The 27,275-nt window shown below is 45.6% G+C and overlaps 1 protein-coding gene across 1 annotated transcript in view; it reads left to right on the top strand.

Annotated features, from left to right (window-relative positions):
• The first annotated feature begins 825 nt into the window (after positions 1-825).
• Positions 826-27,275, top strand: part of LOC138566028 (actin, cytoplasmic 3-like) — a 118,724-nt gene continuing 92,274 nt past the window's right edge. The window contains exon 1 of the mRNA XM_069643082.1: positions 826-1,343. The gene's annotated coding sequence lies outside the window, so the exon portion shown is untranslated. The remainder of the gene's footprint in view (positions 1,344-27,275) is intronic.

Genomic DNA, 27,275 nt, shown 5'->3' with positions numbered 1-27,275 from the left:
TTACCTGAGGAAATCTTAAAGAGCCTGGAACCTGCTTTTTAACAATGGCGACAAGTCGGTCTTTGGTAACCTACGTGCCACAAGCTGATGGACTGAGGACCCTGCTGTGGGGGGTGCAGGAAGGACAAGCTACTGGAGAAGGACAACACCGCCCCCAAAAACTGTAAGTCCCATCACCCAGGGTGCAGGGGGAGCCGGAGGATTAAACCCCATCTTTGGTGGGACCAGTGCACATAAGTAGTGGGCAAGCTGGGCCCCAGGGAGTCTTCAGGGAGAAGCCCTGACATGGCTCCCCAGAGCGCAGGGGCAGGAACAGGAATTGGGCCCCATTGCAGAGGGATCAGCTCCAGGAGCAGGAAGGAGGACTGTGTCTCAGGGTTCAGGGGAAGTCCAAGAAAGAGGCCCCTTTTTGGATGGACAGCACTTAAGTAGGAGGCAGAGCTCTGTCCTGGGGGCTGGAGATGGCGCTGGACCAGCAGGTGAAAGATAATACTGGCAATACTGGGAAATTGATTTTGAAAGCAAATGCTGTACCATGGTGCTTGGCACTCCGTGAGATGTAATGAAGAGCTAGCCCACTGGAGGAATGTGATGCTACTCTACGTTTCTTTTAAAGTTAGAATGGCAATAGAAAAAAAGAGACGCTGCTCTGAGTTTGGGAAATGGATGTGAATTTGACATGAACAAGGAGGACTGTTTGCCTGACTACACGTCACTCCCATGTCTTGTGCACTCATAGCAATGGGGAGCTGTTGTTTTAAACGCTGTCCTTCTCACGAGATAATTGCAGGCTTTGAAGTTATGGGAGCCTGGCAGCACCATACTGTGCTTATCGTGCACATCATGTTTTTGGCTGTCTGAAACTCTGGTGATTTATGAGCCTTTCGTGGCGGGGTCTCCTGGGAAGTGAACGACCGTTGGCCTATGAAGCTCTGCATAGCCCTGCTGAGCAGTAGTGACTGATGATGTCACACATGCAGCAGGGGGAGATGGTGAAGCGTAGAATGTTCTTTGGAATGTGCTATTGTTAGAGCTTCGTATTATAAGTGCTGTTTGCCCTGAGGATGTAAAAGGGAAAGTACTTTAAGGAATCTGACGTTTGGCAAGACATGTGTATAAGAAGGAAGGAAGCAAAATATGTGTGCAGCTATATTAAGGCAGGAATGAACAATGCTTAGAACATGGGAACCCTATGATACGAATCGAATCCAAGAGACATGGTTTGTTTAAGTGCCAAATGCTGTGGTCTCTGCTTGGCAAAAGAGACATTTTCGGCGGATTGTGATGCTGGCATGCCGCTCCGTCTCAGTTAGTGAGGCCACAGGTAGCGGCCAACAAATAAGGTAACATTTTTACGTCATGACAGTATGGTGGGGTATAGGCTTGTACAGAGAGTAACAGCCATAATGTTGGGTAGTTTGGAACTTTAATATACCTATTTAAAACTGACGGAGCATTTTGCATGTGCAGGATGGTGAGTGCCTTGGTGCGATGTGAATCTGTAGAATACGGGCACTGCAAGGATGCAAATGAGTTTGTGTTTATAGAAGGTATACATGCATCTTAAACGGTGCTGTTCTGTTATGTAAATGGGTAAGTGAAACGGTGACAATAACGTGTGGTAATATGTTGTATTGAAGGGTATTTAGCATAATTCTTTTGAGGAATTGCAGGTTTCGAGTGCCAAGCACCATGGCACATGGACACTAATGTGCATAAATCGTTGCTGTTAGTGTAAGATGGGTGGTATTTGTATGAGTGTGATAGCTTTAATCATTTTGAGGATTTTCAGCTCTATTACACATGTCAGTAGAGCCTGTGTAAATGGCTATGGACTCATAGGTTCGCTTAAGAGCCTACAAATGGCTATGGACGTTTTGGTTCATAAAAGTGTTAGTTTTGGGGATTTTACTTACTATGAGCAACATGGTTTTGTATTCAAATGTGCACAGCGCAAATGTTTTCAATGCGGTTTATGTATTGTTTACAGCATAGGGTTGCAGCATTCTATGATTTTTGGAATGCATGTTATGATGAATCTGACTCAGATAGGTTGGAGAGAGTCAGTGAGTGTTGGGTATTGGATGAACTCACATTCAGCATGGAAGTGTTGCAGTGTGAAATGCATGGTTTGAATTGTTTGGGTAATGTCAGTGGGGGATATTGTTTTCCTTACATTATTTTGGTTTGGTTTGGGTAGTTACCTGTCGTGGTAAAAGTTGAACACCCATGCGATTGTTCTAGAGTGAGGTAGCGCCTCGACTCTTTCAATTAAGGATGTTAGGATTTTCTAATTTCATGTGAGGGGATTGGTCTGGTTATAGGCGTTACCTGATTCCGGTAAAGGTTGAACAGCGATGAGGTTGTTCTGTGAGGGAGGTAGCGCCTCCTCTAGGTTTTTTTTATCCTTCTCATCACATTGGACAGTAGGTAGCTGGTGGTAAAGGGGTAGCTGGGGACGCCTGGTAATGACCCGCCGGTATTGAGTGTGGTAAGTCCTGAGATGATGAGTAAATTGTTTTCTATGTTACTTGTGGTATTTATTGTGGACTTCGTTGTATCCATGGGTTCAACAGCTTGTTTTGGGTTAGGATGTTTTCCTTGCTATAAGACCGTTTAGTTTTTACCAGTCATTGATGTTGGCATTGGGAGTGCGTGGCCACCGCTCCCAATGTGTTTGGAAGGCTTGTACATCCTGGTCTGGTGTAATGAGTATGGCATTAAGACCATGGGTGTTTGTGATCTCAGTAATGTTGTATGTTTCCACTTTGTGAATCCCTGTTGGAGTGAGGTTGTGATTGTCTTTTTGGAGGCTTTGAGGTCTCAGTTCTCTAGAGTGGCAGTCTAGAGGCCTGCTGAGGTTCCAGGGTGGCAGCCTGGACACCAGCGTTGTTGTAGGCGGGGGCAGGTGGTAGGAGGTGTAGCAGTCTTGTGGTTGTTCAGGAATGTAGGTGAAGTAGCCCAGTTTCAGGGTTGGCCAGGTCCTGGGGTGAGAGCCCAGTTGCTTGTTTGTGGCAGGAACAGGCAGATGGATGACAGCATTTTTGTTATTGGTACATGGAATGTAGTTTGTCAGGGTGTGATGTTTTGATGGTTGGGTTTGGCCGTGGGAGTGTCTGTTTGCCAGTTGAGTGTTACGTGTGCGTATATCTTGGAAGGTGGTAGCTGTGTTGTTCTGGTATGTGACTTGTTCTGTGCATGTATGGTTTAGTAAAGGAGGGAGGTGTGTTGTGTTGTATTGTGCCTGTCTGAGGTGAGGTAGCTTGAGATGTCATGTGGAATGTTTATGTGTGGATGATGGAATATTCTGAGTGGGTGTTCTGTGTAGAGGCGGTTACAGCTGGCTGGCCCTGGGTGATGGGAGCCGGTGTTGTCACAGCTTATGTCCTTTATGTCTTCATGTGGATATGTAACTAAGAACTTGGAAATAAACTTACCTGAAGAAATCTTAAAGAGCCTGGAACCTGCTTTTTAACAAAAACAAGAGCACATTTTAACTGAAAAAGCAGCTCTTTCCTCATCTTGATCTCAGGGAATATTCTTTTTTAGGGGGGACTAGAAGGCATTCCATTTTAGGGGGTGCCAAAAGGAAAGGCGTTCACCTTAACAGCGGATATCAACGTTTTGCAGGATATGTGTAAAACTCGCCTTAACTTGCAGACCATTCTGTTTGTTGATACAAGACTGGACACATGTGGCCAGGGCAATGCGAGACTGGCTGAGAGATTTTGTTTTATAGTCTACCAAATAAATTTCCTGTTGTTGCCCTTATATGGCAATGCCCAGGTCTGGACTGGCCTTGTTAATACACTAAAAGTGAGGGAATGACAGGAGGGTGGGTGGACTGGAGTGGTGCAGTGCCAGTAGGTGCGAGGAGGTCGTCCCTCAGGGTTAAAGTTCGTAAGATAATACGCATGCAGGAAATATAGGTTCTATGCTACAGGTACAATAAAGTAGATAAACTAGGCTGCCTAAAGCACTTACCATAAACGCTGATGTCGAGCAAAGTCCAGGGGCACAGCCCACATCATCGTGATCAGATCCAAATGGAGCCCCTGCGAGTTTCTTGCCAAGAAGCACACAGTGCACACCTTATAAAAGCCAGAGGTACAGCTTGCCCTCTATCACTCTCAGCTCCGTCCCCTCAGGTGTGCAGTCTCTCTCCGCCAGTCAGCACCCATTTTCTTCCAATCAAGGTAAGTAGATGCAACAGGGACGCTTCAAGGAGGCGAGAACAAAACTAACTATTAGATGCTAAATTTTAATGGTACTTGATACCGGCTTTGGATGGTCCTTACCTGTTTGAAGAAGTATTTTTGTATGCTTTAAAAAAAACTTTTAGTACACTTGAGTAACATTTTGGTCTCAGCATAACTGTTTCCTGTTTAGACTTTAATGAGACACGCGATGGAACTGCAGCTGAATTTAAACTAAAGCATGCAGCTTGTGCTAACGCAAGATAAGGGCTCCCAAAAAGTGCATTCATTATGATAAGCAGCTGCCTTTAGGGCAAGGAAATCAACAACCTGGTACCATGACATGTACAGTAAAAAGTACAAGCTGGTCTTCAAATTTGGCTAGTGTGATTTTACTCGAGTGGGAGATGTTCTATTATAATTGGCACTGATTTGCGATGGTCCAGCACATTTACCATTAAAGAAGGCTTTCTAAGGCTTTTTGAGTTTAATGCAGAGCAGTTTTTTCGCAATGTCCTTCCGCTTTGATCTTCCCTTACACATTACACTTTCCGCTCTGACCCCCTCATCATATATTGTATTATTCTACTGAAGAGGGAACACTTTCCCCATGACTTCCCTTACCTTTCAAGTGCTGGGCTTGGAGGTCCGCATTGTCCCCCAGTGCCATCAACGCTCCCACTCCAGTGTTTTCAGCGAGTCCCTCATCCAACCCATTTCTGAAGAGGAACTGGCTGTGGTAGTGGCACTGGGGTGCTCCTCTGTTGCCTGGTAAGATTGGCAGTGAAACCCCAGGCAATAGGGGTCTGAGATAATGAAATTCGCAGTGAGCTAAGGGGACAGGGTTCATCCTTCCCCTGCAATGCCTTTCATTGGTTTGTTTTTGGTATTCCCCTTGTCCGGATTTGTTCCCCATGTTATTTAGTTACTGAAGAAGTGTAATCTGTCTTTCATGAGGTATATTTGCGAGCGCAAGGATAAGTTACCTTCGGAGGGCTTCGAAGGGCCTCGTTTGGAGCACGGCGGTAACGGTAAATAGGTGGGATTTTAAATACCTCATATTTTTAAAAGCTGACCAAATTAGGCCTTGCCATTAGATGGAACATTTAGAAAATGGGGTACATAGAATGAACTGCTTGGCTAAATAAGGGTTATGTATACCACACAATACATTCTATACACCCCATCTATCCAGGAAATATGCCAGGAGATCCCAATACACAATTAGGTGGTATTTTAAAAACAAGCAATATTTAAAATACCTCATGTTGTTACAGGTATTACCATAGTCAGAATGAGGACCTGGTTATATTCTCATGCACACAAAGTGCCTGAATCACAGAAGCGTTTTATAATGGCCCAATCCCATAGGAAAACACTCTGTGAATAAGCCCCAAAGGCTGGTACAGCATTGCTACATGCAAATGAAATGCTCTATAGGTTAAGCTATTCAGTGTTCAACTGGTCAGTTATCAAAGGCTTTTCTGGACAGCATCATCTTGAGAGCTTTTATGGACTGGAAGTGGTTATCTTCGGTTCTTAATTTCAATGGTACCTTCTTTCACATTCGGAGCCCATTGACAGGCCAGGATCGTCCTATGGCGATCCCTTGCAGCCATTCACCCTCCCACGCCCAAAAGGTTCCGAAATGCATGGACAATAACACAGAGTATCTCTTTCCACGAGGCATGGTCCTACCAGGAGAGGCAAGTCTCCCTCTGCCTGCTTGATACGCCCCCTGCAATAGGAATGTTGGCCTTGATGGGTCAGATCGATCTGGGAGGGTCAGATCGACCCTCCCAGGTCCAACTTGGGTCCTTCCTTTCATCTATCTTCCTCTCTACCTGTGGTGTTCCCCAGGGGTCTAACCTCTCGCCCTGGCTTTTCAACCAATACCTGGCAACTCTCGCACACTGCATTGCCACTTTCTGCTCAAATTTCCAGTGCTACGCTGATGACACTCAACTCATTTTCAGGCTGCCCTCTGCCACCTCCTCTCCCTCTCTCATCTCTGATTGCCTAACTGCCATTCAAGATTGGTGTGCCGCCAATGATCTTTGTCTGAATGCCAGCAAGACAGAGATCCTCCTCATCGGCACACCTTCACCATCCTTTCCCCTCACTCTCTGGCTGGCCTCCCTTGGCCCTCCTCCTACCCCCACCTGCGAGACTAAGAACCTCATGGTCATCTTTGACTCTACCCTTTCCTTCTCCGCCCACATCTCTGAGGTCTCTAAAAAGTCAAATTTCCTACTGCACCTCCTCAGAGGTACTCTGTCTTTCCTCTCCTTCCCCCAGAAGCTCATGGTATCCCAAGCTCTGGCTCTCTCTAGCTTGGACTATTGTACCATCCTCTTTCTAAATCTACCTGCCTCTACTCTCCGCCCTCTGCAACTAATCCAGAACAGGACTGCGAGACTTGTCTTTGGCCTTAAGCCCTGGGATTGTATCTCTCCAGCTCTGAAATCTCTCCATTGGCTCCCAGTGGATGCAAGGATTAAATTCAAAACCCTCTGCACTGTCCACAAGGCTTTCTGGGGCCTGGGCCCAAAATACCTTCAGCCATCCCTCCGTAAATACCTCCCCTCAGGAGCTCTTTGCTCCTCTACCTCCAACTCCCTCATTGTCAGTCGTTTTTCAAAGAAACAAGCTGAGGGTAGATCTCTGTCTTTGGCTGGGGCCTCCCTCTGGAACAGCCTCCCTGCCACTCTAAAACTTGAGGAGAACCATCTCCGGTTCTGGAAGCACCTCAAGACCGTCCTCTTTTCTTCTACCTTCGCGCCCCCTCTCCCCTGCTGATCTGTTCTCTCTTGGCACTGTGCACCTGGCCACCCTCTGTCCTCCGGGCCCAGGTACCTGCTCACACTGCCACCCTACCGCACTGCCTCCGGGCCACCCCTTGCACTGGGGTCTGTATCTGTATCCATACCACCCCCCCCCTTTTTCTTCCTGCACTTATCAGACCTACCCTGTCTGCTGCCTTAAACCTAGCACTTGCAAATTGCTGGCTGCATTACCACTGTTGATTGCCTTTATTATTTATTTATTGTTATTTATCTGTTTCTCCTCTGCTTTGCACTTTCCACTTCTCCTCCCTTCCACGCACTTTTCCCCTCCCCCATGCACTTGCGCGTTCTCAATGTCACTGGGCCTAGTAAGATCGCTGTTTTGTTCTCCCCTGTTCCCCTCCCTTGCCTTGTCATGCTCTGAAACACTTGTGTTCGAGCGCAATAGAAATAAAATATCAATATCAATATCAATGTTTGCTTGTTTTTGTACAGGCACCCTCTTTCTGAAAACTCCTGGAGCCCTGGCACCTATGACAGAAGTGTTGGGTCACAGCGGACAACATCTAGGGTAACGCGGCAGAAACTCGGAGGACAAAAAGCAAATAGAAGTCAATAACAAGACCAGTTCTTGAAGACTGCCCCAACTTGTGAAAAGTTGGTAAAGGCGCCTGAAGAAGTTTTATAGGAGACCTGCATCAATTGGCAGACGCATGTCGACTCCTTTAAACAGCGCCAATTTATCCAATAATGGGCACAAACAAAGAAGTAATGGCGTAGTTACCCAGAAGAGGTGACTAGATCAGAAATAAAGTCTGGGACCAGAACTGGGGCTGGGTTTGAGCACAGCTGAGTTCTTATCACAGATCAGTACCTGACGGAAAGTCTGTTCCTCAGTACTCTGGGAATTGTCCTCGTGGTGGTGTTCTGTGCACACCAACCTTTGGCAAAGTTGGTGTTTGTTTTTCTTCCAGCCCTTTCACATTTCCTTCCAGTCCACTGGAAAACCATTGGCCTATTCCAGCTGATTGGTTGCAGTCAAAATATCCCATACCCTTTTAAATTCTTTACTATGTCTGAGGCAGTGGGCGAGCAGATTCATATACAAAGCTGTGTTATTTTAGGCATAGCTGTACAAGGGGCACCGTAAATTCCTCCAGCACAGCACAGTCGACTGGCACGAGTCCAAACCACACAAATGATCCCTGTATTCATCCTAGTGACAGAAAAACCTTCTCATCTATTAGAATGGTGCTGGAAGACCAGTTTGAAATGTGCCAGCATCATATAGCCTGATTCACGTCTTCCGAGAAAGGAGGTGTCTGATCCTTTCTAGGGCAGTCTTGGATTCCGAAACAGTGAGAATGGACTTTTTATCAGGGGGTTGGGAGTTCCAATGGTGGGAGTAAGAGGATGAAGGAGCGAAAGTGGGAGAGAACGCTAAAAAGAAGAAAAGACAAAGTTACAGATAAAGTATGGTGGAGAGAAACACTATCAGATATGTTATGCTGGGTTCAGATCTCTTGCTCTACCCACACCTTCTGCCCCCCCCCCAATCCTGTGATCCCTTAGTCTGCTCAACCACATGTATATGCCTGTACATCACGTACATTTGGTTAATGATACCTTCTGTATATGTTCTTTTGTACTAGCAGGACGTCAGTAACGCACTCCTCTTTGGGTCCCAAGTCTGCATAGTCATGACACTGCTGCAATCCATGCATCCTGTATTATATTGCAGGGCTGCAAGACATGGGATTGTTGCCTTGCCAACCCAAATATCATCACATATAGAACTTCTGTTTCAAACAACAACAAAATATGAGGGATGCCTAAGTCACAGAATCTTCTTTGCTCGGTTGCCACAGTTGTGTCATGAATATACTGCTGTGGGAAATAGACCCACGTTTCCTCAATGCCTTTAGTTGTGCTGAAGACCACAACTAAGGAGTGATACAGAATTCCAAAGATGCACAAATATAACACTGTTACACAGAGATTCCACATGCCACATAAAAACAGTATTTCACAATGATGGGTAATTGGTTTATGGGCAAGGCATTTGGATAAGGCAAGGATTTTTGACCCACCACAGTCCATGTTCTGCTCCGCAATGGCACAGACATCTGTGGGTTTCAGCTAGCAGAGTCCTGCTCCCCCTTCCTCTCTTGGTGGGGTTCATATGTGAATATGGAATGTAATGGAAGATTGGGTCTGGCTGGCCTATCGAGTCTATCACCTACTTTCCTGATGAGTGATAGCAAGCATGCCCTGCTTAGTTGCCATCCCTACCTGTGCTCACTTAGTCTGACTCATATCTCGCCTTTTTTCATTTTTTTAAGCACACTTAATGTGATGTGTTCTATCTTGATCGAAAAACTGTACTTTTCAAGCGCAGGCAGCCGAGATTGATGAAGCTGTACGTCAAAGGGGCAGTGCTCATCTCAAAAGAATAGGATCCTGTCCTGAAATGGAGTCCTTGGAAAATTCCTAACTGAAGGTGCCCCTGATTCATAAAGTGATATGCGGGGGAGGACCGTGGTGGGACATGCCCTTATTATGTGTCTGTCTTTGGAACTCACCCTCTTCGTGGTCAGTACGAGGACCAACCAGGAGATTTCTTTTTCAGAAGCAGGTCATTGCTTGGTTGTTTAGGGCAGCTGACAAAGACCTTTTAATGCCTTTAGGTGCAATGGACCTGGCGTGGTTTCATAAGAGATATATATATTTGTTTGGGGTTTCACTGCATTTTCAGCATTTGAAACTTGTTCGCTAAGAAGTTCAAAGAAGCCTAGGTACTGATGTAGTCTTCAGAATGTTTATGCAGGGTCATATATGGGGCTCTGCAGCTCAGGATCTCTGTGTCCTTTATTCTTCGAATGATGGATGAACAGCACACACCATTGAGCTTTCCATATAGCAGCTTAATGCTCTCTATTTCAGGGCGTGGGAGGAGCTCATTATCGAAGAGCTTGGCGGCCTGTCTGCTTCTCAGGGTCAAAGGGCACCACCAATCCCTAATCTTGCATGGATGACTCTTGCTGATATTCTCTGTTCAGATTATTTATAAGAATTTACATCTTCGCAACAGAAACTATTTCGTGGTGATGGACAACATTCGAGGAAAGACCTCTCTTTCTCTGTAGGTCTCCTCTTGCTATCCACAGTTGGCAGATATGATCTTGTGGAATGGCCTCAAAATTGGGATGAACAGCTTTGAGACCATAATACTGGAAATAGGACCTTGCAGAAGACACCCATATGCTGCAGGACTGCATTTGGAAGAAAGAGGGATCTTTTAATGAGGGAACTCAACACAAAATGTTCCGCAACCAGTCTAGATGCAAGACCTCCATGTATACTAAAAACTAAAACATGCCACTCTCTTCTCTGAGGTCCTCTGATATTATGCCTGGAAGTGACCTCGCTCCGACGAGGTGCAATAAAAATCCCTCACTCATTTATAATGCAAGGGGTGAGAGTTTAAAGTACTACTGTGCTTATCAGACAAATGCACAGATCTCTATTCACTTATCTAATATCTGGAAAGGCAAGAGAATGACGTGTCAGCAGTTTAGATTCCCTCCCTGTCACCGCTCCCTCCCTGTGGAACACTCTTCCCGAAAGCACATCCAAAATGAGCCATATTTCCTCGTCTTCTAAAAAACTCTTAACCTGGCTATTTAACAAATATGTATAATTTGTTTCTTTCTATGCTCAGCACCTTGCATCGACAGCAACCAAATACTTGTACAAGCGCCGTGATACCTCCATGTCTGTGCGCTATATAAAATATAAATGCAATAAATAAATAAATAATGTACACGCCACGTCTCTGACCGGAGGGTTTTTGGTAGTAGATTCTCCATCACTTGACTTAATTTTGATCATTTAGGAGGCGAGAGGGCAAGAGTGCACTGCCACAGGAAGACGTGGAGGTGACTAAGAGGCGCGTTGGACCCCAAGTATTAACCATCGGGGATCTACTTGAGCTCTATAATGCGAGATGGCAAGAAAGTTAATTTTTTAAGTTGAATTCTGCCTATTAATTAATCATTTGTAGTGCACTTAATACCGAAGACCAGTCTCTAAGCGTGGGACCGTGATTCAAACCTCTGCACTGTCTTTCTTCCAAGACCAGAACAATGCCCCTAAGCTCTCCTCCCGGCCTATTGCTCATATAATGCTCTCCTCCACTTTCAAAGCACTTTCAAAGCACTTTAATAACAGGCATTGCTCCTAATTAACTGAATATCACTCAGTGCATCGAATTAAAAAAGAATAGGAGGCTTGAAGGGATATCTGCCACAGCTTCATTAACCCACTGAACTGCCTCACAAAGTAGATTTCCGTTTTCTTATGGAATGGGTTCCACAAACTTGTTCAGTATGCAGGTTCGTTCCCCAAATTTCTAGGACACATAGACAACGTGCACATATTGAGGGAAAGGCATACAGCTTGCAACCTGCTCCATTCTGAATGGATGCAAACAAGTTCACACAAGTTCACGGTACCCCTGGACCACTGGAATACTGTGCATTTGCTTTCAGTTGTCAACGTTTGCACTTGAAAAAGTAAGGAACGAAGGAGAAGACAAATAGATTTGGCAAAGATTAACATAGCAATTTAAAATAAGTCATTGGGATACACAGTTACAATTTGGGAAAGCAACACTCATCACTTGATGTTGTGGGAGGCAACACACCAAGCATTATTTCACCTCAAACCCCCAAGCAGATGCTGTGATCGCTTACTGATAATCTTCATTACAACGAGTTCTACACTTCCTCGTTACAGTCCCTACAGTCTGAGGGGAGCCGCAATAGTTTTTTAAATGTACCAAAAATGATAACCCCCCCTCCTTTGCCATGAGGTTACAAAATACTTGACCACCTATCAGCAGGGCCGCAACAGTGATAGGTGGGAAGGAACCCAAGACTGTGCCGAGTGTTAGTAAAACTCATGTGGGCCTCATTACACAGTAGGAGGTAACCATGCCGCTATTAGCGGCATGGCTACTCCCTTATCGCTTACCGGTCCGGGTAGGTGGTATGGGGACTTACCAGGCCATTCCAACCTTGGAGGACCCGGTAAGTCCCCATGCCAAATACCATTCCCCATTCCCATTCGAGCCCCCGTAGGGCTCAATGGGAATGGGGAAGGAGCTAATAACGGTACCGCTATTTGCGGTACCGTTATTAGCTCTGAAGTCCCTTAGCGGGTCCCGTCCTTAACACCTGGTCAGACCAGGCGTTAAGGACGGGACCTGCTGAGGGACCTTGTAGTAGGGCGCTAAGGGATTACCGGCACCGGTGCCGGTAATCCCTTAGCGCCTACTGTGTAATGAGGCCCACTGTCATTAAAATCAAAGATAAGTTATCAGAATACTAACAGCTTGCCCTCTTTCTTGTCACAGCTATAAGCATACAAATGATACATCAAGCAGAACAACACTCTTACAAAACCATCTATGAGGCATGTATCAAGCACGACCCGTGTAGCCCACAAAAGCCAGGGAGGTGAGAGACCATTAGAACCACTATCAAATCAGTGGTCATAGAAGAGCTGCCCCAATAATCCCATACAGTGGAACCAAGAGACCGTGCACACTGTGACAGGTTCACAAGAAAGGGACTAGGAGATGAGAATTTGAAGACCTGGCGGCCGTGTGAGGGGAAGGGGGGCAGAAAAGTCACCTCCTGGTCCACAATTTTGTCTCCAGGGGCGGTATATATGGGATCCCCCAGATCCGCCACCCAGGCCCAGCCTTGCATGTTAAGTATCTAGCAGTGCCCCAAGAATCCCATTGTAGCAAAGGAAGTATAATTTGGGATTGAAAATATGAGATGCTTGGAGACTTTAGAGCATGCTGACCATTGTCTGCGAGCCATGCTTTGTCACTAGCTAATGTCACTTAGCAGCTGGAACCAGGCCCACATGCACAGATTGGGGGAGCTGCCGCAACCCATTCCACATCTACCCGGGAAATTCGGAACAGACCATATCTTCAATAGAATTCTGCAGCAGGCCACAGTGATGCTATCATCAAGTCAGGAGGCGGGAAGAAAGGGGCGGCCTGACTTCAAGATGGCAGATGGCCATTAAACAGCAAAGGTGCATGGAGCCAATGAGGTGGTCCCCAGCACAATCAATCTACGATGGGGAAATTGTAGACTGCCCAAGTGGGCACCAATCACAAAGCCCGATCATGAACTGCGTCATGGAAGGCAAGAAAAGGAAACAGAGTCCTTTAAGACCTGGTCTATGGGAGCGCTAATACACTGGTGGATAAGAGGGAGGTTAGTTAAAGGTGAGAAGAACCTAGAGAAGGTGAACTCTAGTACAAGTTGTGAGGGTGCCTTTGAGAATAAACCCGGAGGCAAAAAGTTAAAGTACTCTAGGGACTAAGTGTTTATGCTGTGTCTGTCGCTTGACCTCAGGTAAGATGATCTAAGGGTGCCGGACAGTGGTACCTGGTAGCAGAGTCCAGTAGGACCAATGCATCTGACAACCCCCTGCAACAGCCAAGAAAGAAACAGGGTCATGAAAGGAGTGTTCGGGACACAAATAAATTCCAGAGTTGTTTTTTGAACCGCAGTAAAACTGTTTCCTCCAAAAAAACGAATAAGAACCCAGGCACCTGAAAACCAAGCAAGAACGGAAGCAATACAACCCACAAGAGATGAGAAACCACAAATAATCAAGAGGTGCGACTTCACAGCCAAGGAAACACACAGCTGGACCTTGAATGTAGTAATACACATACAAATAGAGTTCTGTCTGAGTGTGAGCTGTTCTATATCCTCAGCAAAAACAAAGAGGTGATGGCTGGAAGGTATAGAATGAAACATAACCTCTGGCATTGCTCTGGGCAACCCTCCAGAACATCGTTCTTCGCCTGCCAAGCCATTACAGAAGGGGAAAGACCATATGCAAATCAGGCTTGGCCCCACCCCAAAACGGGGCAGTCCAGCCCAAACTGCTAAGTCACATCTCTTCTCCACGAGACCACAAGCATCCCCAAATATGTTTAAGCCTTGTTGGGCCTCATCAGTGAGGAGTAGCTTGGGTCTCTAGGCCCAACAGGCATGGGACCCATGTCTGGGCATACCCGTCCCACTCGGGGTGACAAAGCAAAAACAAAGAGGTGATGGCTGTAAGGTTTAAAATGAATCTTAACCGCTGGCATTTCTCTGGGCAACCCTCCAGACCATCGTTCAGCAAGGGGGATAGGCGGGGCTGCAGCCATTCTTAAAATGAAAGGGCTGCCTGGTTTTACAAATAACTCTTCACATACTGTTAAGCATCTGATGAGGAATAGAGACAAAGTGGTCACATATCACATGTCGTTCAGCAAATGGATGGTGCATAGAGTGGCAGTGAGGGGATTGGCTTACACAGACTATTGAATGCTGCTCACTGATGATGTGGAACAGAAGGCCCCGCCCATCCATAGTTTCTTTGATACTGTTGGACAACATTTTGGCTCTGTAAGGAATAGCCATTTAAATGTCTTTAGGAGGAGAAGCAACATCCACCAGGTGTGGGATGAGGTAGTGATTCCAGTATGACTCGTAATTCCACTCATGCAGCCCAGCCATGGGCCCAGCTAAGGTGTCTGCTCAGGAGAGATAGATATTGACAAAAACAGCCATGGTCATGCCAGTCATAAAATAGTCATCGCAATGAGGATACGTGTTTTTCTTTTTAAAGGAGGATGCTTGTTTTAGTACTTTTATGAAATGTTTATTGTATGAATTTGTATTGTATTTTTAGTATTAATTGTATTTGAGATTGTGACAAATGCATACTGTGTCCGAAGTATGTGAAAGGTTTAACTGTAAACCGGAGAACAATAAATAACATAAACAGCGGGCTAGCCATGTGAATGTGGTACCCCCAGCAACCACTTTGTGAATGATTAGCGCTTGGCTTGGACAAGCTGTCCCTGTTGAACCAGCTGTAGCTGCTTGCATGATCAGAAAGCATTCTAATACCTCATGGCAAAAGGGCAGCTAGGGAGCATCCTCCTCAGTTGTCGAGGAGTCAATAATGTGGCAATGAGAAAATCAATTACGCTTAGTCAACTTGTAATAACCAATCGGGTGCTGCAAACCAGAGCTTTATGCCAGCTGCAAGCTGGTGTTGGCAGAATGGCACGCAACTCCCAGGCGTTAGAGCCATGACCAATGGACTGAGACCGGCTCCCAGTCAAAAAGCTAAACATAACTTGTCTTTTGTGTGGATTTGATTGTTAGGAAGGAGAACGCAAGAACCTAGACAAAAAGGCTGTGTTCGAATCTTAAGAGTCCCCAGAAGGTGAAACTCCTCTCCTGGCACCCAGAAAAAACCTAAGGCCCCATATTAATAATACCACATGTGCCATGCTGTCCCTGCCGCTCATGTCTTCCATGGGTACAAAGGTAGGAGTTAAACACAATGTCCTTTTGTTATCTAGCATTAAGCACAGGGCGAAAACGAGAAGCGAAAGTTTCAAAACACATATGGTGACCTACATAAAAGTACCCCTTTACTTGCAGACATCTGGGAAAATGCAAGCAAATCCACCGGTCCCATACTCGCAAGTTAGAAATGTAGCTAAGTGAAGTACTTTACACATAAACAGAAGGTTTCAAAGACTATTTAATCAAGCGATTAAGGCTGATCAGAAACTGCTAACACACGTTGATACAATTGTAGATGAATTGTAGTCCTGTAAACCCTGCTCTTTTTTTTACAATAATAATTTCCCTGTTTTGTTTCTCTTTAACCTTCATTTGTTCATTCACAGCAGCATGCTCCACAATCATTATTATAGCATCAGAATTGGTTATTTATAACACACTTAATGCCCAGAGGTTTCTAAGCGCGGACCCGAGGATCGAACCAGTGTTGCTCTGCGTCCTCTTGCTTGTGCAATGGTGCGAACAAACCAATAAATACATAGATACAAACACACCTGTAACGCCAGGAAAGCTCCTGATGATCACAGTACATGCATTATGAGGATGAGTCTACTTCTGGATAGTGCCCCCTTTTTACTCCAAAAGAAATATCGGTAATTTAAATAAAAAGTAAAGCCAACCCTTTCGCCCAGGCCTTTTTGAATATGCCTTTCGCCAGACCTAGAAATTCATGTCGTCTCCCTGTGGTGTAATTACGAGGGACAACATCTGGACTGTGACGAGGAAGAGAACTAGTAATGTGGGCATTATTATCTAATACCTATTTTTATCCTGGGCCCATACATTCTAAGGACATACCAAACAGTCCACATGGAAACACTGAAACTAAGAGATCTTTGTATTTATTAGATCACAAATGCACACGCATATTTTACAGAGTAGCAGAATGGAGAATTACCCCATGCAGATGTAAAGCTGCCAACCCGCCAACAAAAACGATATAATGTATGATAAGGTTATTGGAGCAAGGGCCAAATGCAGCTCACCAAAAAGTCATTTTACGCTACGCTCTGCCATTCTGCAAAATGTTCTGTCATGCCTCGAGCTGGCAGAACTTGCACCAAGGGTTCAGTTTCCTTGTCTTCTTTTACAGGGACTGTGAACTGCTGGGAGATTCCAGTGACCCAAAGTGATGGTAGATTTTGCTTAATGTTTCTGCCGTGACCAGATGTCACAAACCGACTCTCCTGGTCTCAAAAGTTGACATTCTCTGCCATTGTATCTAGATTACTCTACATATAGCTAAGCAAGGCAAGGGGAAATCCTTCTGAGAAGGTTGAGGCGGATACAGAATGTGGAGGACAAAGACCTCTTTCAAATGAAAAGCCGAGAATATTTTGGAGAGAAAATCACAGCCTGTTCAAAGGACCAGATCATCTGAAAGACCCCTCAACAAGGTCTTCATACAAAGGAGGGACACCAGTCCCCCAAATTACTATTTATTTATTCACTTGTATAGCGCACACCAAACCCTAGGGCATCTATGTGCTGTTGAGGGACCTGTTACATGTTGCCCGGAGGCGGTGGTCATGAATAGTCAACAATGAGAACACTATTAAGAATAAAACTGGCATTGCTATTTGAGGAGGAAAGTCTTTAGTTTCGAAAAGCCAATACTAAAGGGCCAAAGGTAGTACCCAGAATAGTCCCAACCTGGGCACGTGGGTGTACCAGATGAACAATAACTTTCAAAACCACTGGGAAGGTGATCCTCATAACAGTTAGTGTTGGAAAGATCTCCCTAGCGTACCCTGAAAGTTTGGATAGGAGCAAGATGGACACTAAACAGAGAGACTGCCAAGCCCAACAAAAACAAAAATCTGTCCTGGAAAAACCTTCACACCTGAAAGGAGATCACAATGAAGAGGGAGAAGTCAAATCCTAAAAAGCCTCCAATTGACAAACACAAAACACCCAAGCCAAAGGGCATTGGCGATCGGACGGCTATGTCCCATTCCCTCTGTGCCAGTCGATTCATTCTATTTGCAGGCCGACAAGTGCAAGTCTAGAACGGTATAAGGTGGCCTTAAAAGCCAACAAATGGGTGAGGGGCAAGGCAGGGAAGCTACATACACTCTTCTCTAGCTGGTCCAGAGGAGGAAGCCTGCATACTTTCATTCAGCTATACTTCCCGGAATCACTGATAGCCTTTCCTGCCTATTTGTGTACAAGAACCGTGGGGTTGTGGTCGAAAGAAAGTCAAAAGAAGAGCTCTCAGCCGGGGAACAGACAATACATCTGTCCGTTAGTTCCACCTGTCTTTAGTTCTGTGCAGGAAATCTGATGGAAGAACATTCCACTTGGGTCCAAATAGGGCGAGTCCCAGGTGGCCAAACGTCTGGGGTATCTGTTCAAATATGTCCCGATAAAAACATAACTGACAGGAAGAGAGAAAAATAATATATTAGCAGAAAGAAGTCTACTTGATGCCCAAAGAATGATAGTGCAACGGAAGCGCACATATCCATGGAAAGAGTCCCTCTTTGTAGAAGACAAACAAAAGGTGGGGATTCTGGGTCAGGAGGCAGGCCCACTTGTAGAGGCCCGAGGAGAAACAGAAGATGGGGATTCTGGGTCAGGAGGCAGGCACACTTGTAGAGGCCCGAGGACAAACAGAAGATGGGGATTCTGGGTCAGGAGGCAGGCCCACTTGTAGAGGCCCGAGGACAAACAGAAGATGGGGATTCTGGGTCAGGAGGCAGGCACACTTGTAGAGGCCCGAGGACAAACAGAAGATGGGATTCTGGTTCAGGAGGCAGGCCCAATTGTAAGGGCCCGTGAGGACAAACCAAAGATGGGGATTCTGGGTCAGGATGCCTCTTGCAGCAAAAAAGGATACAATATTATCAGCGAGCTGTTCCTCAAGCTGAGTCCCATCTCTGGGGCAGAGGGGAGAGAATGAAACGTTATTTTACAAAAACACAAACTAAAACCTAGGAGCAAATTCACCTAAGAGAGAAACAAGAGCTACAGCTACCACATTCTGGTAAATGTGTTGCTAACCGTGTTGCACGCTACATAAGGGAGGCGTTGATAAGCATTTCAATTTTAATCATTTTATTTGTATCGACCTTAGGCGTCTGAGCTGCCACTAGTGTAATGTGTAACTTGTGTCATGATGTGTCTCGCAGGCTCTTGTTTCTCTCTTGGGTGAATTTGCTCCTAGGTTTTACTTTGTGTTTTTGTAAAATAACGTTTCATTCTCTCCCCTCTGCCCCAGAGATGGGACTCAGCTTGAGGAACAGCTGGCTGATAATATTGTATCCTTTTCTGCTGCAGGAGAAAATTGTAGCTGAATATCCAAAGTTGCAATGTTGCCTGAGTCAAAGTCACATTTATTTTCACTTGATTAACCGATACTGATCAACTTCCAAACCCCTTGACTTGAAGCCTAGGCTGCAGTCTTGGGGAGCATCGACTAAACCCTCCAGGTCAGGCCCAAGCGCCTGCTCCCTTACAAATGTGTGTGGTGACCTCAGAGCCCCGTTTTATTGAAACCGTCTGAAATGCTTTCTGACAGTATGAAGCCCTGTGCATATAAGATGTTTTCATTCACATGAAACGCTGAGCCCAAAACGAACTCCATGGGCCTCATCACGAGTTTGGCTGTAACCCTTAAATCCGGCGGTAGCGCTGTTACCGCCGGATTTAAGGGTCCGCCAAATCAGGGCTTTGGCGGATTTCTCCCCAGCTCTGAGCCGGGGGTATGAGCGCGAAATTTCCCCATTGAGCCCAATGGGGAATGGGGCATTCCCGAATGGGCTCAATGGGGAATGGACACTTCCAAATCCGCCAAACCCATGATCTAATAGCGCCGGTGGGTTTGGAGGTAGGGCAGATAGCACCAGCGCTATTAGCGCCGGCATTACCACCCAACTCGTGATGAGGCCCCTTGTGTCTGGAGAGGTTTGCGCGCCAGGAATTCGGAGGGACTGGTGCACGGAATCAATGACACCTATGAACTAAAGTAATAAGAATTAACAGAAGCTTTGCACCCGCAATATTCCCACAATGGCGCCCACTAGAACCACCACATGGAACTGAGAGAGTTTAAAAAACAGAAGTTGGTCGAAAACATTCCAAAGGCTTAGGTGGGACATCCTGCCTGCAACATACACGCATACTGTTATGTGTTATATGTGTACCCCTTTAAGTGGTACAGTTCTGCAACACCAATAGTTGATAGTAGTGGTGTATATAAAATAAATATATAACCTGCAATCATCTTCCTACCATGTCCACTAGGCCAACATTTACCTCTAATCATATGCTCTCTTCAACGCAGCTAATGCGCCCACGTCATGCAGGCACTTTACAAATTCAACATTAAATACAGCAACAGTTGAGCTGCTTTGCTCACATATTCTCAGTGGTAAACTAATTTTCAGCGCTGTATTGGCGCTTTACTGCAGAGGACATGTCCGTCGATGTTCTTGCAAGATGCATGTATTGATGGGGACGGGGGCGACTACTTCCTAGCAGCCCGCACTCTAACTGCGGGCCCGCAATTCCGCAGGGTTCTTTCACCATGTCTAAGTGGTTACATCATTTCAGGGAAGCATAGGTACATTAGAAATAACATATTGTGAGACTGAAAGTCCCCCCTAGACCTGTGATGACAGGGCCCTATGATTCTATCCCCTGATGGGCCCTCCCCAGACCCGAATGCAAGCGTGCCCTCCGAGGGACCCTAAGCCCCACAGGGTCAAGGTACACCCACACAGCACCCTGTTTACCTGTGTTAGTCTCTTTGAACGAAAGGCTGTGTCAGCTTAACGCTTTGGTTGCAGCCTGCGTAATTCTATTGGGTTACAGCCTGTTATGCTCTTGCAAAATCCAATTCCTCATCCAGCCGCATGAGCTTGTTCTTGTGTGAGAGCGAATTTATTATTATAATGATTCTTTTATAACGTGCTTAATACCAGAGATTGGCTTCTAAGCGTGGGATCGGGATTAATACCTGTGTTGCGCTGCGTTGTCTTGCTTCCAAGACAAACATGATGCCCCGGAGCTATCCCCTCTCACCTAAAGCATATGTTTCGTAAGAGCGTGGCACTTACGCTCAACACGTGTGTATTGAGCGCGATATAAATAAAATATTTCATTTAATTTCGTCCTATGGTCCTGGCTACCACCTTGCACAAAGAGGGAGGGCTAGAATTGCCAGGATCAGATATGTCCAGTTTGTGAACGGTGTCTGGATTCCGTCCTAAATCCACACCTGGGAGTTACCCCAGTATGCAGAATGCAAACGTTGAATGTGGTAGCCCTCAGTCATTGTACGCTTGCCAGAATGTGTGGATGAATGTGACAAGAGCCTGGGCACCCTCCTTAACTCAAACTATCAGCATATCCCTGTTTGGAAATCCTTGTATTGCTCTAATTGTATCAGTTCTATGTCCCTCAGCATCTCTGTCTCCAACCAGTGTTTTAAGAGAATGGGGGTCCAGTTCACTTTACCACGTCCTCAACTGGCATTCTCCTCCCCCACAGTAACCTGACCGAGCCTTCATGTGCTGCCCCTCCGCCGCCACTCTGCCACTCCTAAACCACTCGTCCAGCATTTGATAAGTCGTCCTCACCCCCTGCACGCACCCTACCTCCCACACCCTTGCTCCATGCTGCCTCTCTGTCTCCTTAGATATACACCTTCCATCCCTGCATCCAGTGCCATACAGGTGCCTTCCACACCTGCAGCGATCGGGCGGAGGGGCTGCTGTGCTGTGGAGTAGTAGCCTCGGGGAGAGGGGGGAGGTGGACAGGCCTCTGCTGCCAACCTAATGGCATTACTGTTGTTTTTGGCTGGGCTGCTCCCAATTTCCCTCCTTTGCTTCAGACACTGCTTCCTGCCCCAGCCCATCCTTAGATTCTGTGGCCCAAGCACTGCAGACCCCCACCCCTTTGTCTCCATAACCGACCATCAAATGCTATTGATACGGTGCACACAAACGCACCTCCAATTTTTTTTGCCATTGCATTTGTGTGGATAAAATGGGAGTGTGATGCTTTGAGCCGATAGAATAACATTCAACAAACCCCAGTTACCCATAAAAGCGAAGAGCATGCTCCCATAGCCTGTAACGCTTGGGGGCGTGTCATGTAGCAAGGAGGAAGACACCGACCCGGAAACAGATAATACGAAGGACTTGTCTGAACTTGCAACCTTTCGCACACTTTCTTCGTGGCAGAGCTCTGTTATGGAATGCGTCACACCGGGCTCCCATCTACCAGAGAGAAACCCCAGTGCGGTGCTGAGCTCAGCTGCCCTGATCACCTGGGACCTGCAGGCTAGAGTCACACGCCCTAGAAGCTGCTTTGCTCTCAGGAAGCCTCATTGCCACTCCCCGCACAGAGGTGACCTGAAGGAGAAAGAACAGGGTACACCAAGTAGTACATTTGTTTATTCAGATTAGTCACAATCCATTAAACATCAAGTATACAAACAGCCATAACAGCAAAGAAATTAAGATAGTGCCAATCAACTCCTGCAATTAAAAACACAATCACAGATACAATACCTAATCCCCCGCACTATCGTGAGTGGGGGTTTAGATTCTATTAAAGACAAGGAGGCGAGTATTATGCATTCAATCTTTACTCTGAAACCACAGCAGCAAAGAAAAAACTTTTACAAACAAAAAAGTTTAAAACACAGAACTAAATAGAGTTCATGTCATTGCAAGGGGAACACCCCAATCCATCATGGAGGACAGGTCATGCCCTGCAGGGGACCAATGGGCAGGGACCCTCCTCTATATAAGTACCTCACTCCAATGCCAACTCCTCTTTCTGTAGCTGTCTTGAACCAGACTTCCACTGCACAGATCCGATGATGAAAAAAGGAAGACAAAATCCAGCGAAGCTCCAAGATAACGCACTCTCCACCTCTTGTAACTGTGACCCCCGTTCCTGAAGAGAACAGAACATCTCAGCCCGAAACTGTAAGAACAACAAACAAGAAGGGTGGGTGGATGGGAAAAACAACAAACCAAAGAATGTTCTTCACTTGAAACATCAATATATATAGGCGCTATCAATGCCATATCATACCATATCCAGGGTGGGTGGGTGGGATAATACTCGCCTCCTTATCTTTAATAGAATCTAAACCCCCACTCACGATAGTGCGGGGGATTAGGTATTCTATGGCACGACAAGGAGGCTCATATTATGCAAGTTCAAAGCCCTTGCATCCCCATCATTACATCATGATCAACCCAATAGAGATAACACAATAATAATAATAATAGGAAAGAAGTGTTTTAAATGTTTCTACTTTGATCAATTCACTGATTGGAAACGTATTCCCCAGGCTAAGCTGCCCAATAACTGTCCTGAAAGGCAGAGCAGTCTAAGTGCAAGAAACTAGGAAGCAGAACCACTTCCAGCGTTCCTCACAGGCCCCCCAAAAACCAACTGGTTAAAAGGAGAGGGACGTTAGGGGAGGAGGGGGGACCAGGCAAAATACTTCCTAAAGTAATAGGAAGCTAAAGCATAGGCGTAATAAGCTCTACTGTAGTCAACATCAAACATTTAAAACACTTTAAGTAATACCATCCTATGGTAATCTAACAAACGTAATAGGATAAACACCTAGTTCTCCTGGAGAGAAAGACATTTCCACCTAGGGGTGAAATCTTTGAGGGCTCCATCCCATGTGCTGGAGAAAAAATATTGTATTTAGAAACAGGACATATCACATTAGTATCCTGGGAACCAGAGTTGGAATGACAAATCTTTGTAGAAGGCCAAAGCAGAAGTCAAAAGGGCATTTTATCAACCTGATATAGAACAACCTAGTTTAGGAGGGGCTAACCTGCAATAGACTTGCGGGTCTTGTGCACCCAGAAGTGAGACTCCAAGACTTGAACTGAATCACACAATTGTCCCAGAATACCAGTAACGTTTCCCGAACCCAGAAAGAATTACTTCTGCTGGAAGCAGAAACGCGATGGAAGAGAAGGGCCACACCTGAAACCCCGCAGATAACTGCTAAATAAACTCCTGACTAAGAAAAACCCGACCAGGGGACACTGATGACAAAGAGATATATACACGAAAAAGTCCTTGAAAAAAAAAACAGCAACAGTTAAATCTGCCAACAGTAAAGCCGGGAACCCCCAGACCTCCTGAGTCCTTGAAGAAGGACTCTACTATCATGACAATAGGAAATGGTTACAAAAAAAACCTGACCTTTAAGACAACTTGGCAAGGAGAAAGTTATCCTATACCCAATCGTTGCCCTCATAGCGATGCCTGAAGTCCCCTGCTAGATGCGCCAGGTGCTAGGATTTATCCCCTCATTCAAGGTTGGCAAATCTCACATGAGAACATAAACTAAACGAAAGAGAACCCACTAAATACCATAGCCTTGAGAAAAGACCCTAAACTGCAAAGAAACTGGTCACTGAGCTAACATGAAGCTGTTTATGAGAGGGGAACTAACTCTATTCTTAATAAACCTGAACTATCTCGACACCCCCAGCCCATTGAGCTGGTATTTTATTGCAGAACAATCTCCAGAGGGAACCAAAAGGACTACCTGCATGCATGTGGCTAAGTGAACCCAACCACTACTAAGTGTCTCCTTGTCCCTGAGCGATCGCACTGACAGACGCTTGCGGAATGTCTAATACTGAGTAGCTGAATAGCTCTGAGATAGAGAGGCCGAAATACTTAGATGGAAGATGAGCCCCACTCCCAGACCACTCTATTTCACATGAGGTAAATTGTCCCTTCATATAAGAGGAGAAAATCTCCTCCATTACCTATGGAAAAAACCTTGCAACCCCAAAGGAGAAGGATACAAACCCTGAGATCTCCACTGAAGCCCAGAAGTTGGTCCGTTTACACCTCTTGAAAACATATACTCTTATAATTATAATGAATACCCTTGACTGAAGAAGGGGCCCCAACAAGAAACAAGTATATCATCCAGACTCCTTATGACTGAAGAGAGCCCACATTGTCTCCACGTAACTCAGTGAAATACCAGGAAAAGGTGAAGGGGAAAGCAGACAGGCGGGAGGAAACAGCCCAGTGCGAGCCCTGCACTGGCCATTAGCAAGAACTCCTGTTAAAGGAAAAAACGGGGACCAACAGGTGTTCCTCCCAGAGGTTTAACTTTATGATGTAACCCCCCCCCAAAAGGGTCTCAGGGAAAGAAAAGGGGGCGGGGGGAGGGCGGGAGGTTTTGTGGGAGGTAAGGCTGACTGGCCTCTCCGGAGATCATGGGAAAAGGAAAAATGAACCCATTGTTCATTATAAAATAAATAAAATAGCGCTTAAATAGTGCTACAAACCCTCAGTTATCTGAACGTTGCCTATCATTACCACCCATGGTGTGTGTTGTTCATTTATTGACCCCGGAAGGCTGAACGTTTATTTTGACTCTTCCAGAATTCGAAACCTGCAACAGCAGGCTCTGCACAGATATCCAAGCAAGCAGACTACTCCGCTGAAGGAAAGAGTGAAAATAAACAACCACCTAAACTGCAACAAGAAACAACATCCTTAAGGGCAATAGACCGGGCTTGTACTCCTCGAGCAGAGGAGAAATTGTGTATAACGCTGGACTCATCAGCGGGAACAGGCAAAGACTTGGGAGGAAAAGGGTGGGACGGGTTCCATACTGTTATGATTTGGTAAAATTTCTTTCTGATACCAGCAAGCGTGTCCTAAACATTGCACCAGGGTCATAACCTGGGAGCTCAACATTGTCTTGCTTAACACACAGTTACCTTTGACAAATAGTAAGGGAAATCACGCCATCCTTTTAAGGTTCGTAATTGCCGTTGCCGAGCAGGCAAACCCGATCTGCACATCAAGCTCTGCAGCTCATGTACGTCCATAGGGTTATTTCCCTTTTCAGCAAGAAGAGCATAGATCTCCAAATATTTGTATAAGGAAAAACGGACTGAACTGCCTAAGGAAATGAAAGGACTGAGTTGTCCTGTGCTGAACTAATGTATGGGCCGACATAATTAACTAAAACAAAGGTTAGCGCCTGAGTGATGGTTAGAAAGGAAGGCAGGACACCCCTAAAGACTGTCAATGAACTCCAAACACTCTTTTCTTTGAAGAATTAAATAAATAAAAAATAAAAAACAGACCAAAAGTAATCCTTGCCTAGGCAGTGGGGTTACACCTGAACAGGGGCCCAACCCCTGGGACCTTATATAAAGGCAGACTGTTACTGAGCCCTCCGGGCTACTGCCAACACTCACACATATCTTAAAATATTGCTTCAGGGAGAGTACACTGAGCAAGTGCACCTCAAACTGCTCACCCTAGAAGGGTGTGGTAACTAGTAGTACACGAGGGGTGGGGGGGAGGGGGATTGGGGCAACCCCGCACTAGAACCTAGGCACAACTTGCCACCGAGCAGGAATGGCACCTCCACCGTGAATGTAGTCACCTATGTTATATGCAGCACTAGTTACCGATTGGAAGCCCATCAGGCTCTTGAGCGGGGGAGGGGAGGGTGGATTTCAAAAAAGAAAGAAAATATATATAGTAAATTATCATTATTAAATATATATGGAATTAAAATATTAATATTAAAAATATATAAATAAATAAATAAATAAATATGCACTGGCCATGACAGGAAGCGAACCCGGTCCACCTGCATGGAAAAACATGCAGCTATATCATTGAGCTATCATTCATCCGGACTGCTTCCGAGGCGCTTGCTACTTTAAAATATGTATAAATAAATAAACGTAGCCTTTTATATTACAATATGGAACAAACCCCAAAAATAACTAAAGAAGGCAGCAAAAAGCAGGTCAAACACTGCAATGGGAAAGGCACAGCCGAGCAGGCTAGAAACTACTGCACACCGTAGCAGGGTGAAGTAACGGCAGCAATGCAAGGATGGCAACCTTGCAAAGGGAACAGGCCTTGCCTGAAGCCAAACTGGCAAATATACGCGAGCAGCGTAACTATTCTTTATTTGGGGCAGAAACCACAATTCTAATGTAAACAGACAAATATAGGCGAGCAGCGTAACCAATCTTTATTTGTGACAGAAATCACAATTCCAATGCAAATATACGCGAGCAGCGTAATCATTCTTTATTTGGAATATAAATCACACTTAATGAATAGCCGTGACGCGCGGCAGGCCTGAAGCCAAAGCTTCTCACAGGCCGCGTGCGTCACCATTGAAAGTGAAAGCAACATCAAGGCACGCCGGCCCGCACGGACTCGCGTACATCAGGAAAGTTCCTGACAGGCCCTCGCTCGCGCACCGGTGGCCTGAAGCAAGGCTTCACACGACGCACGAGCGACTCATAAAACTGTAAAATGAAAGAAAGGGAAAGCGCTGCTAACTGCAGGCCTTTCCTAGCCTTTTTGATCTAAATTACCAAATTGCAAAATAAAACGTAATGGGAACCTACATTTTTTCTGTCAAACACAAAACATTATTAAAGAGATAAAATCCGGAATACCGCCCAACTGTGGGCCATGTAGGTTACTATATTATTTAGAACAGAATTCTAAAAAAGCACAGGCACATTCCAAAACGAACGTAAAACACAATAGAAAGCAAACGCTGAGGTAGGCCCATTCGTGTTGAACACAACATTGGCAACAAAGATATACAACTGCCACACAGACTAGCATTTCTAAAGGAACACAAAAAGGTGTGACTTAGCTGTGGCATCAGCAGCAAAGAAAGAGGAGTTGGCATTGGAGTGAGTGACCCTGCCCATTGGTCCCCTGCAGGGCATGACCTGTCCTCCATGATGGATTGTGGTGTTTCCCCTTGCATTGACATGAACTCTATTTAGTTCTGTGTTTTAAACTTTTTTGTTTGTAAA

This window comes from Ambystoma mexicanum, chromosome 2p (genome assembly GCF_040938575.1).
Source record: "Ambystoma mexicanum isolate Mex_15411 chromosome 2p, UKY_AmexF1_1, whole genome shotgun sequence".
In the NCBI taxonomy this organism is placed as follows: Eukaryota; Metazoa; Chordata; class Amphibia; order Caudata; family Ambystomatidae; genus Ambystoma; species Ambystoma mexicanum.
This window is presented reverse-complemented; position numbering and strand designations above follow the sequence as displayed.